The sequence below is a fragment of the Myotis brandtii genome, unplaced genomic scaffold, assembly GCF_000412655.1.
Source record: "Myotis brandtii unplaced genomic scaffold, ASM41265v1 scaffold577, whole genome shotgun sequence".
NCBI lineage: Eukaryota > Metazoa > Chordata > Mammalia > Chiroptera > Vespertilionidae > Myotis > Myotis brandtii.
The window spans coordinates 1,299,790-1,310,476 of NW_005370161.1; the positions used below are offsets into that span (position 1 = coordinate 1,299,790).

A 10,687-nucleotide genomic window follows, 5' to 3' on the forward strand; every position below is an offset into this window, starting at 1 on the left:
AGCCACCCTCACGTTCCAGCCCGATGCCAGACAGTCCAGTTTCTCTCTGTATGAGTCTGGGTCCCCAAATTCTCACCCGGAACTGGAGTTCAGAGCAGTCAGGAGCTTGTTTCTCCCTCCTGACTGAAAAAGACAACAGTGTACCCAGCTGTCAGCCCCTTTGGCGCGCGCCTCCGTACCTCCGCACTTCCACACCTCTGCACCTCCTACCGGACTCAATGCACTTTTCTCTTTCCTTCTAGTTGTAGAATTTCCACTCAGCCAGCCTTCCTGTGGTTCTAGATAGTATTTGTTTTGTCTTTTAGTTGTAGTTTTAATGTAGTTGTGCACGGCAGCAAATTCAGATGTTTACCTATGCCGCCGCTCCTACATACCTGGGCCTGTATGTAGGAGCATGCTCACCTGAACAAGATCTGACAGCAGGCAGACAGGCCCAGCTAAGAACCTCAGCCTCAGCACCCAACAGGAGACAGAGGGACTAACACACCACATTGCAGACTCACTGAACTGATCCCACACCCGCTGTTCCTAGGCACTTCCCACTGGGCCTGAAGAAAGGGAAGCCTGAAGCCAGGACATCCTCAGCAAGTCCAGTAAAGCACAGGGCTCTGCCTTAACTGTGCTCTGTTCTGTAGATAAGAGTCTCTTGGGACCTTGCCACAGAATGCCAGGAAGTGGGGATATTCCCCATGGCCCAGAAGCTATTCCCAGAAGATGCAGTGGTGCCTAGAGCAAGAGAAACAGAAATGGCAAGTTCCGTGTGCGGTGTGTCCAAAAGCAAGAGCCCCTAGGAATCCAAATGTGCCAGAAGTGGGGGTGCCATGTGGGGGCTGGAGCCCAGCTTCAGAAAGTAGGAAAGAGAAGTGGCCAAAGTAAGGGTCATAGACCCCTGTGGGGGTCAGTGGTCCAAATGTCATTCCAGTGCCCTGAGATAAACCCAGTTATTACATCTTTTCTCAATATCAGCCTCCATGCCAATCACATGGATAAAACATGAATTCGAAAAGACCATTAAACCAAATCTTTCAGCTTCCTAAGTGGACCTAGAGAAGTACGACTATCTCAAGATGAACAATTTCTCAGAAAGTAGAACAATCTACTTCATTATTAGCTGTTTAATTAAGGATGCAACTAATCAGGTCTAGAAAATTCAGCAACAGTTTAATCAAAGGGGTTGTGGAAGACATTAGTTAAGAAACATGGTTCTATTATAAAATCTGTGTTTAAAATTCCATTAAAACTCAAACTGCCAGTCTGGGAAACTAAGTATTGTAGATGATTAGTAACTGTGTCATAATATAGGTAACTATAAACTGCACTCTCTATCAAGTGTCACCACCTTGGACTGTTCCTTATTTGCTCAAAGATAATTATGAATAGAGTTAAGAACTCTCTGAAAAAGCACCCAACTCCGTAAGAATCAAGGGGCATGTTCACTGGTCCTTTTCTCTCTCTGAAGCTATAAGTTTTCAGAGTTGGTATAAAGGATGAACTTAGTGTGCTTCATAAATTATTAATCCCCAAAAGTACTTTAGGATGAAAGAATAATGCCTTATCCACCAGAGAACTTTACTATTGAATGTGTTTGCATGTCTATCATCTCATTTTGTTTCCACAATGGCCTCAAGAGAAATACATACCAGGTATTCATATCCCCCTATCTTCAAAGCAGAAACAGAAACGTAGACCAAGGGATGAGCTCCTGGCCCGGGCTACCTCTGGGCAAAGAGGGGTACCCTGTGAGTCTTTTACATCACAGCAACTTGGATTCAAAATGGTTTTTCCTTACCTTTTTTTTTCTTTTAAGAAAGAGGGAGAGAGAAGAAAGGAAGGGGAGGAGAGGGCGAGGGAGAGAAAGAAACATCAATTTGTTGTTCCACTTACTTATACATTCATTGGCTAATTCTTGTATGTGCCCTGACTGGGGATGGAACCGCCAATCTTGGAGTATCAGGACAATGCTCAAACCAACTGAGCTACCAGGCCAGGGCCTCAAAATGGTTTTCTTCATCAATTTTATTTATCATATTTATATACCAACTTATTCCAAAAACAATATGGGTGTCTTATTTTTTATTCTTATAAGAAATCAGAAACGCCTTGCTTTTCTAATGTGAATATGATTACAAACAAGAAAGATGAAATACCATGACATGCCCTTGTAATATCTGCCTGGGAAACTGCCACAAATTTACAGCTTCGTTTCCAAGTGGTAGAGAAATAGGAAATGGGGTCAAATAATTCCCAAAGAAAGAGTTTAGATCAGAAACTGTCCTCTTTTAAATTCTCTATCATTAAATACACATTTCAACAGATATGAATTAAGATAGAATGGATCCTTTGAAGAGAAGTGATTCCATAATAAAACCATTGTCAGGCAGGTGATAATACGGAAGCCCTATTTTACGCATTGCTAAGTGTTTCCAGTGATCACTTGAAGGCAAACCACTCTCATACCCGTGCTCAGCTCAGGGAGAGAGAAAAGGGGGTGCTAGCAGTCTGGGTGGCTGTTATCCACTTTACTTAACTAAGCATCACAAAAAGAGATGAGCATAGGCAAAAACTGGCCAAATTCAGAGAGACAGGACAGTATCTAGAGACAGTCCAGAAACAAGGGGTTCGCCTATTGAGAAAAGCCACCCCCTCTACACCACAGGAATACAATATATGATTGAGAGTATTCTGAGAAGCAAAGGCCCACAAAGACTCCTTGATTATAGGAAGGGTGCAGCTGTCCACACAGATTAGATTACTGGGTTTCTCTCCCAACCACAGCCATGCCTTCAGATATCCTGGATAGAAAGGCAGAGATCATCATTCTAAGTCTCAAATTGTTCCTCAAAATAATTCTGCAAATCAAGTCTAGCACACACAAAGAAATAACACTCCATGAGCAAGAAATAGTAGAAGTCACAGAAAACAAAAACAGATCCACAAAGACATAAGAAGTTAGAATTATGCAATATAGACTATTAAAAAAACCCACTTGTAATAACACAAAAACATCTCCATTTTTTAAGAATGGGCAAAAGACTTGAATAGACATTTCTCTAAAGATACACCAGTGGCCAATAAACACATAAAAAATGCTCAACATTACTAATAATAAGGGAAATGCTAATCAAAACCATATAAAAGATCACTTCATATACATTAGGAAATAAAAGTGTTGGCAAGATTGTGGAGAAATTAGAATCTGTATACATTATTGGTGGAAATGTAAAATGGTGCCACTGCAATGAAAAATGGTATGGTGGTTCCTCAAAAAAGTTAAACACATAATTACCATATGATCCAGCAATTCCACCTCTGATTATATATACAAAAAAGTGAAAGCAGAGACTCAAACAGGTATTTATACACCCATGTACACAGCAGCATTATTCACAATAGCCAACAGATGTAAGCAACCCAGCTGTCCATTAACAGATGAATGGATAGACAAAATGTGTTCTAAACTACAATGGAATACTATTCAACCTTTAAAATAAAAAAGAAATTCTGACACACACCACAACATGGGAGAACCTTGAGAACATTATGCTAAATGAAACAAACCAGTCACAAAAGAACAAATACTGTATGATTCCACTTATGAGAGGCTCCTAGAGTAGTCATATTCATAGAGACAGAAAGTAAAATGGTGGGTGCCAGGGGGATGGAGGAGGAAATTGTTTAATGGAAACAGTTTTAATTTTGTAAGATAAAGCTCTGAAGATAAATGGTGGTGATCGTTTTGCACAATGATGTGAATATACTTTATACCGAATAACTAACTGTACATTTAAAGTGTACACTTAAAATGGTAAATTTTATGTTATATATGTTTTACCACAATAAAAAAACACACTATGATCTGTGGAAAAGAGTATGGCAGTTCCTCAAAAATCTACATATAAAATGACCATATGATCTTGCAATTCCACTTCTGGATATACCAAAATAATTGAAACAGTCTTGAATTTATACTTGTACATCCATATTCATAGCAGCATTATTCACAATGGCTAAAACATGGAAGCAACCCAGTGTCCACTGATGGGTGAATGGATAAACAAACTGTGGTATATCCATACAGTGGAATATTATTCAGAAATAAAATGGAAGGAATTTTGACATATGCTACAAGATGGATGAAACTTAGCGACACTATGCTAAGTGAAATAAGTTGGCCCACAAAGAACAAATATTGTACAATTCATTTATGTGAGGTACTTAGAGTAGTCAAAATCATTGAGAAAGAAAGTAAAATAAGTTTCCAGGGGCCAGGGAAAAGGGGTGGGGTGGGGAATTACTGTTTAATAAGCATAGAGTTTTAGTTTTATAAGATGAGAGAGCTATGGAGATGATGGTGGTAATGGTTGCACATTATAAATGTATATAATACCACTACACTGTACATTTTAAAATGGTTAAGATATTAAATGTATTTTATTGCAGTTAAAAAAAACAAAACACACTATATTTGCTATGGTCAAAAATATAAATGACAGTGTCACCCCAGTAGAGATTAGAAGCTATAAAAAGTAACATAATTTTGCCCTTCCCAGTGGCGCTCGCTCAATGGTTAGAGTGTCGGCCTGCGCACCAAAGGGTTGCTGGTTCTATTTCTGGGGCACGTGCAAGAGACAACCAATCGATGTGTCTCTCTCAAATCAATGTTTCTCCCCTCCCTCCTCCCCTCCCTCCCTTCCACTCTACCTAAAATCAATGAAAAACTATCCTCAAGTGAGGATTAACAAAAATATAATAAAGTAACATAGTTTTAAATTTTTAAAAATCTAAAACTGTAAAGTAGAAATGTCATGACGGGTTTCAAAGCAGATTAGATGGGACTGAAGGGAGAAGTGGTAAACTGGAAACAAGATCAGAAGAAAATATTCAAACTAAATTATGAAGAGACCAAAATCTGGGAAATATAAAAGAGAGGGTATGAGAATATATGGTTAGAGATCTAACACATTTAATTAGCATCCTGAAAGAAGAGAGAAGATGAGGTAGAAGCAATATATGAAGATAATGGCAGCAAATTTTCTAGGGTTATGAAAGATATCAGTTCACAGATACCTTACAACATACCTTAGAGATCAGTCAACATACCTTAGGGCAGTGGTTCTCAACCTTGGCTGCACATTAGAATCACTTGGGAATCTTTTTAAAATCCCGATTTCTGGGCCTCATCCGCCAGAAATTCTGTTTCTTTGTTATGGGGTGGAGCCACAACATTAGTAACAAAGAAACAGAATTTACGGAGGATGAGGCCCAGAAATCAGGATTTTAAAAAGATTCCCAGGTGATTCTAATGTGCAGCCAAGGTTGAGAACCACTGCCTTAGGGAGAGATGCATGAAACTTAGTGAAACTACAGAAACCTGAGGACAATGAGAACATCTTTTAAAAGCAATAGGAAACACACAGATTACCTCCAAAGTAGCAGCAGATACATTGACTACTGACTTCTGAACATGAAAAATAAAAGCCAGACACTGTGGAAAGGTATCTGCTGTGTGCTGAAAGAAAATAATGCCGACATAAAATTCAATATGTGGGAAAAATACTTTAAAAATAAAGGTAAGAGGGTAATGTCAGTGAAAATAGCAAATAAACAACTTCCAAAAATTCCCCCTTCCATAAAAGCAATGAAAAATATAGCAAAAATTGTCAGACTCAACTTTTTCAGAAATATGGGAATTTAACCAAAGGCTTGCAGCAATCTAGGGAGCATTTGTTAAATAAAAATGGTTGAAGCTCCATAAGAAGAACAAACCTGTGGTGTTTTAACTTGCTCTACTGCTATTCCCCCCCAATGCCACCTCAACTCTATAGTAGTCTTAAAAACCAAAGCCTACAATCATAGTGAAAACTAGTAGTCTAGCAGCCACAGTAGGGGGCAGAATAGGATTGGAACCCCTGCAAAGCCTATGCCCAGAGAACTGTCATTTTTTGACATAGATAATGGGTTCCACTTTCAAGACTGTTCTTATTTGACCTGAGTCAGAGCTTGCCCGGTGCCAAAAAGCATTTTCCTCAGAGGTATATGTCAAAACAGTTAGAAGCAATTGTTTAATTTTTAAACTACCTGAGAGGGTGGACAATGTAATACATTAACCCAAAAGCTTAAAAGGAAAAGCTGGGAAATGAGATGTCTACAGGGGATTTGAAAAACTCCAATATATTCCTGGAAATCTAGAAGGCTGTATGTATATGCAGAGATGTATACATACCCAAGGATGTATGAATGCCCAGGGAAGACCTGAGATGGCTATAATCATCCACACTAGCCTGACTTTGAGACTCTGCACAGGCAGGAAGTGAAGACAAAGGCAGAGTTGTAAACTACCTGATTAAATGTTGAGGTATGCCCCAATATACACACAGAGCCCCCTTGGGAAACACTAGATTTATTGATTCCTGGTATTTAAGGAAGTCTCTGTCCAATCATTAATTGACCACTAAGCTAGTCAATCAGAGACTTCAGTGGAAATACATGACAAAGAATGCAAACTTTAAAGAGTTAGTTCAGGAAAGTAACTAAACAAACAAAAACTACTACAACAAGCAGCAGCACACAAAATTCAAGGGGAGAGAAGAATTGGATTTTCAGAGTTACCACTATATTATTTAAATTTTTTTTCAACAAATTATTATGAAACACACAAAAAATAAGAGTATGACCCATACACAGAAAAAAAAGCAAGCAATAAAAAGTTTCCCTGAGGAAGCTCTAATAATCTAAATAATAAAAGCCTAAGCGACCTTTACAACAGAACGACCAGAACGACCGGTCGCTATGATGCACACTGACACTAGGGGACAGATGCTCAACACAGGAGCTGCCCCCTGGTGGTCAGTGAGCTTCCACAGGGGTAGCACCACTCAGCCAGAAGCCGGGCTCATGGCTGGCGAGTGCAGCAGCAGTGGCGGGAGCCTTTCCCGCCTCCGTGGAAGCACTAAGGAGCAGTGAGCCAAGCGGCAAGGAGCAGTGATCAGGTGAGGAGCGAGGGGTCCTGGACTGCAAGAGGGATGTCCAACTGCTGGCTTAGGCCCGCTCCCCGGGGAGCGAGCCTAAGCCAACAGTCGAACATCCTCCGAGGGCTCCCAGAACGCCCTTCCCCAGTGCACAAAATTTGTGCACTGGGCCTCTAGTGGACTTATAAGACAAAGACTATATATAACCTATATTAAATATGTTCAAAGGACTAAAGGAAACCATGTCTAAAGGATTAAAGGAAAATATGACTTTTATTTCTCACAAAATAGAGACTATTCATAGAGATAGAAATTATAAAAAGAACCCAAATAAAAATCCTGGAGCTAAAAAGTTCAGTAACTGAAATGACAAATCCATTAAGGGAATTAAGAAGCATATTTGAGCAGACAAGAAAGAATTCGTGAACTTGAAGATAGGTCAACTGAAATTTTCCAGTCTAAGGAACAGAAATTAAAAAGTAGGAAGAAAAATGAACAGAGCATCAGTTGAGCCTACTCTCTCTCCCCATCTACAAAACTCCATTATAATACTCCCCATGAATAAAGTCTTCCTTTTAAAAGAGAAAAAGAACAGAGCCTCATAGACCTATGAGACACCATCAAGCATACCATTATGCATACCATGCATAAAGAAACTCTCAGAAGGAGAAGAGAAAGGGATACAACAAATATTTGAAGAGATAAAAATTATAAAAGAAAAAGACTATCAAGATTTCTACATCCAGCAAAATTATCCTTCAAGAGCAAAGGAGAGGAGGAAAAAGCAAAGGAGAAATTAAGACATTTTCAGATAACAAAAACTGACAGACTATGTTACAAGAAAACTTGCCCCACAGGAAATACTAAAATGATGCCTATAGGCTAAAATGAAAGACTGCTAGCTAATACCTCGAATCCAGGTGAATAAATAGAGCACCAGTAAAGGTAAGTATAGAAGTAATTATAAAAGATAATATAAGTGTAATGTTTGTTTGTAACTATTTTATCCTACCTGAAATAAGATAACTGCAAGAGACAATATTTATAAATCTGAGTTGATGTGCACAGAATATATAAAGATGTACTTTGTAAGACAATAAGAGCACAAGGGACAGGGAGAAAATCAAGATATACATAAGCAAAGTTGTTATATATTATTGAAATTAAATTGGTAGGAATCCAAACTAAATTGTTATAAGTTGTTAATAGTAAGAAGCCCCATGCAAACCTGAGAAAATAAGAAAAAAATAATAAAATAAATGACTAGGGAATTTAAAATGCACACTAGAAACTATTTAACACAAAATAAGGCAGTAATGAAGAATAGAAATTTTTTTTAAAAATTGACAAAGAAACCAAATAGCAAAATGGCAGGAATAAATCCCACCTTATTAGAATTGCAATAAATGTAAATGGATTAAACATCCCAATTTAAAGGCAGATATTGTGTTAGATTTTTTAAAAAACATGATCCAATTATATGCAATATGCAAGAGACACTTTTAAATTCAAAGACGTAGATAGATTGAAAGTGAAAGGATGAAAAAATATATACCATGTAAAGAGTAACCAAAAGAGAGTTCTACTGGCTATACTAGTACTTACATCGGACAAAATGGCCTTAAAAACAAAATTTTTTACTAAAGACAATATGTAACAATTATATACATATGTATCTAACAGCTGAGCCCCAAAATGCAAGAAACAAAAAATTAACAAAAATGAAGGGGGAATTAGACAATTAAACAATAACAGCTGGAGATTTCAATATACTATTTTCTGTACAGGATTAAATAATAAGACAGAAGATTGCAAAGAAAATAGAAGATGTTAACAACCCTATAAAACAATTTATAAAATAGAAAATGCATTATTTTAAATCACACATAGAACATTCTCCAGGAGAGATTGACTGTAAAGCCAGAAGAACAAGTCTCAAAATTTAAAAGAACTGAAATCATACAAGGTATGTTCTATGACAGCAAGGGTAAGAAACTGAAGACAATACAGAAACATAAGAAATTCACAAGTTTGTGAAAATCAAACAATTCTAAACAGCCAAGAAATCACAAGGAAAATTAGGAAATACTTTTAGACTGAAAATGAAAACATAACATACCAAAACTTATGAGAGGCAGCAAAAGCACTAATTAGAAAAACTTATACTGGTGAACACCAATATTAAATAGGAAGAAATATCTCAAATTAATAACCTAACCTTCCACCTTAAGAAATCAGAGAAGAGCAAACTAAACCCAAAGCAAGCAGAAGGAAGAAATAAATATTAGAGAAAAAGTAAATGAAACAGAATAGAAAACAATAGATAAAAAACAATGAAACCAAAAGATGGTTCTTGTGACAAATCTTTATTAGATTGAACATGAAAAAGGAGACTTAAATTAAATTACTAAAATCAGAAATAAAACTACCAACCTTACAAAAATAAAAAGGATTATAAATAAATACTATGAACAATTGTTTGCCAAAAAATTAGATAACTAGGTGAAAAGGATTAATTCCTAGGAAGATACGAACTCAAAATTTAGCCAACAAGAAGTAAAAATATTGCATATACCTAAAATAAACAAAGATATTGTGTTAATAAGTGAAAATCTTCCCACAAGAAAAAGTCCAAGACTAGATGGCTTCACTAGTGAATTTTATCAAACATTTAAAGAATTAACACAATCCTTCACAGACTCTACCAAAAAATTGAAAAGAAAAAAAAAAGGATACTTCCCTATTCATTCTAAGGCCAGTATTACCCTGATATCAAAACCAAACAAAGATATCACACACACAAAAAACTATAGACCAATTAATATGTCTTAAGCATACAGATGTAAAAATCCTCAACAAAAAACTAACAAACTGAATCCAACAATATATAAAAAGGATTATCCAACATGACCATCTGGGATTCATTCAAGAAATGCAAGGTTAGTTCAACATACAAAAACCAGTCAAAGTAATGCAGGACATCCTATATAATAAAGAGCTAATATGCTAATTAGACCGGTCCTTCTGGAATGATCAGTGGGTGGGGGGTGGGGTTGCGGGGCCGTGAGGCAGAGCCCTTTGCACGAATTTTGTGCATAGGGACTCTAGTTAATAAAATAAAAGATAAAAACCATATTGCCGTCTCTAATATGCTATTAGACCGGTCCTTCTGGAATGATCAGTGGGTGGGGGGTGGGGTTGCGGGGCCGTGAGGCAGAGCCCTTTGCACGAATTTTGTGCATAGGGACTCTAGTTAATAAAATAAAAGATAAAAACCATATTGCCGTCTCAATAGATGCAGAAAAAGATTCTGACCACAAAAAGACCCTTTAATAAGAGAAAAACACTCAATAAAAAAAAATTGAAGGGAACTTCCTGAACCTATCAAAAACCCATAGCTAACAACATACTTAATGATGAAAGACTGAAAACTTATCCATCTAAGATCAGGAACAAGACACAGATGTCCACCCTTGCCAGACAATTGAACATTATACTAGAGGTCATGAGAATAGCAATTACACAAGAAATAGAAATAACAGCCCTGGCTGGGTGTCTCGGTTGATTGGAACATTGTCCTGTACACCAAAGGGTTGTGGATTCGATTCCCAGTCAGAGCACATACCTAGGTTGTGGGTTCGATCCCTGGTTGGGGCCATGCAGGGGGTAGCCAATCGATGGTTCTCTCACACTGATGCTTCTCTCTCTCTCTCTCTCTC

At 37.5% G+C, this 10,687-nt stretch overlaps 1 long non-coding RNA gene across 1 annotated transcript in view; it reads right to left on the reverse strand.

Moving 5' to 3' along the window:
* Positions 1 to 265: 265 nt before the first annotated feature.
* Positions 266 to 10,687, reverse strand: part of LOC106728259 — a 12,826-nt gene continuing 2,404 nt past the window's right edge. The window contains exon 3 of the long non-coding RNA XR_001364539.1: positions 266 to 363. This is a non-coding gene — a long non-coding RNA (uncharacterized LOC106728259). The remainder of the gene's footprint in view (positions 364 to 10,687) is intronic.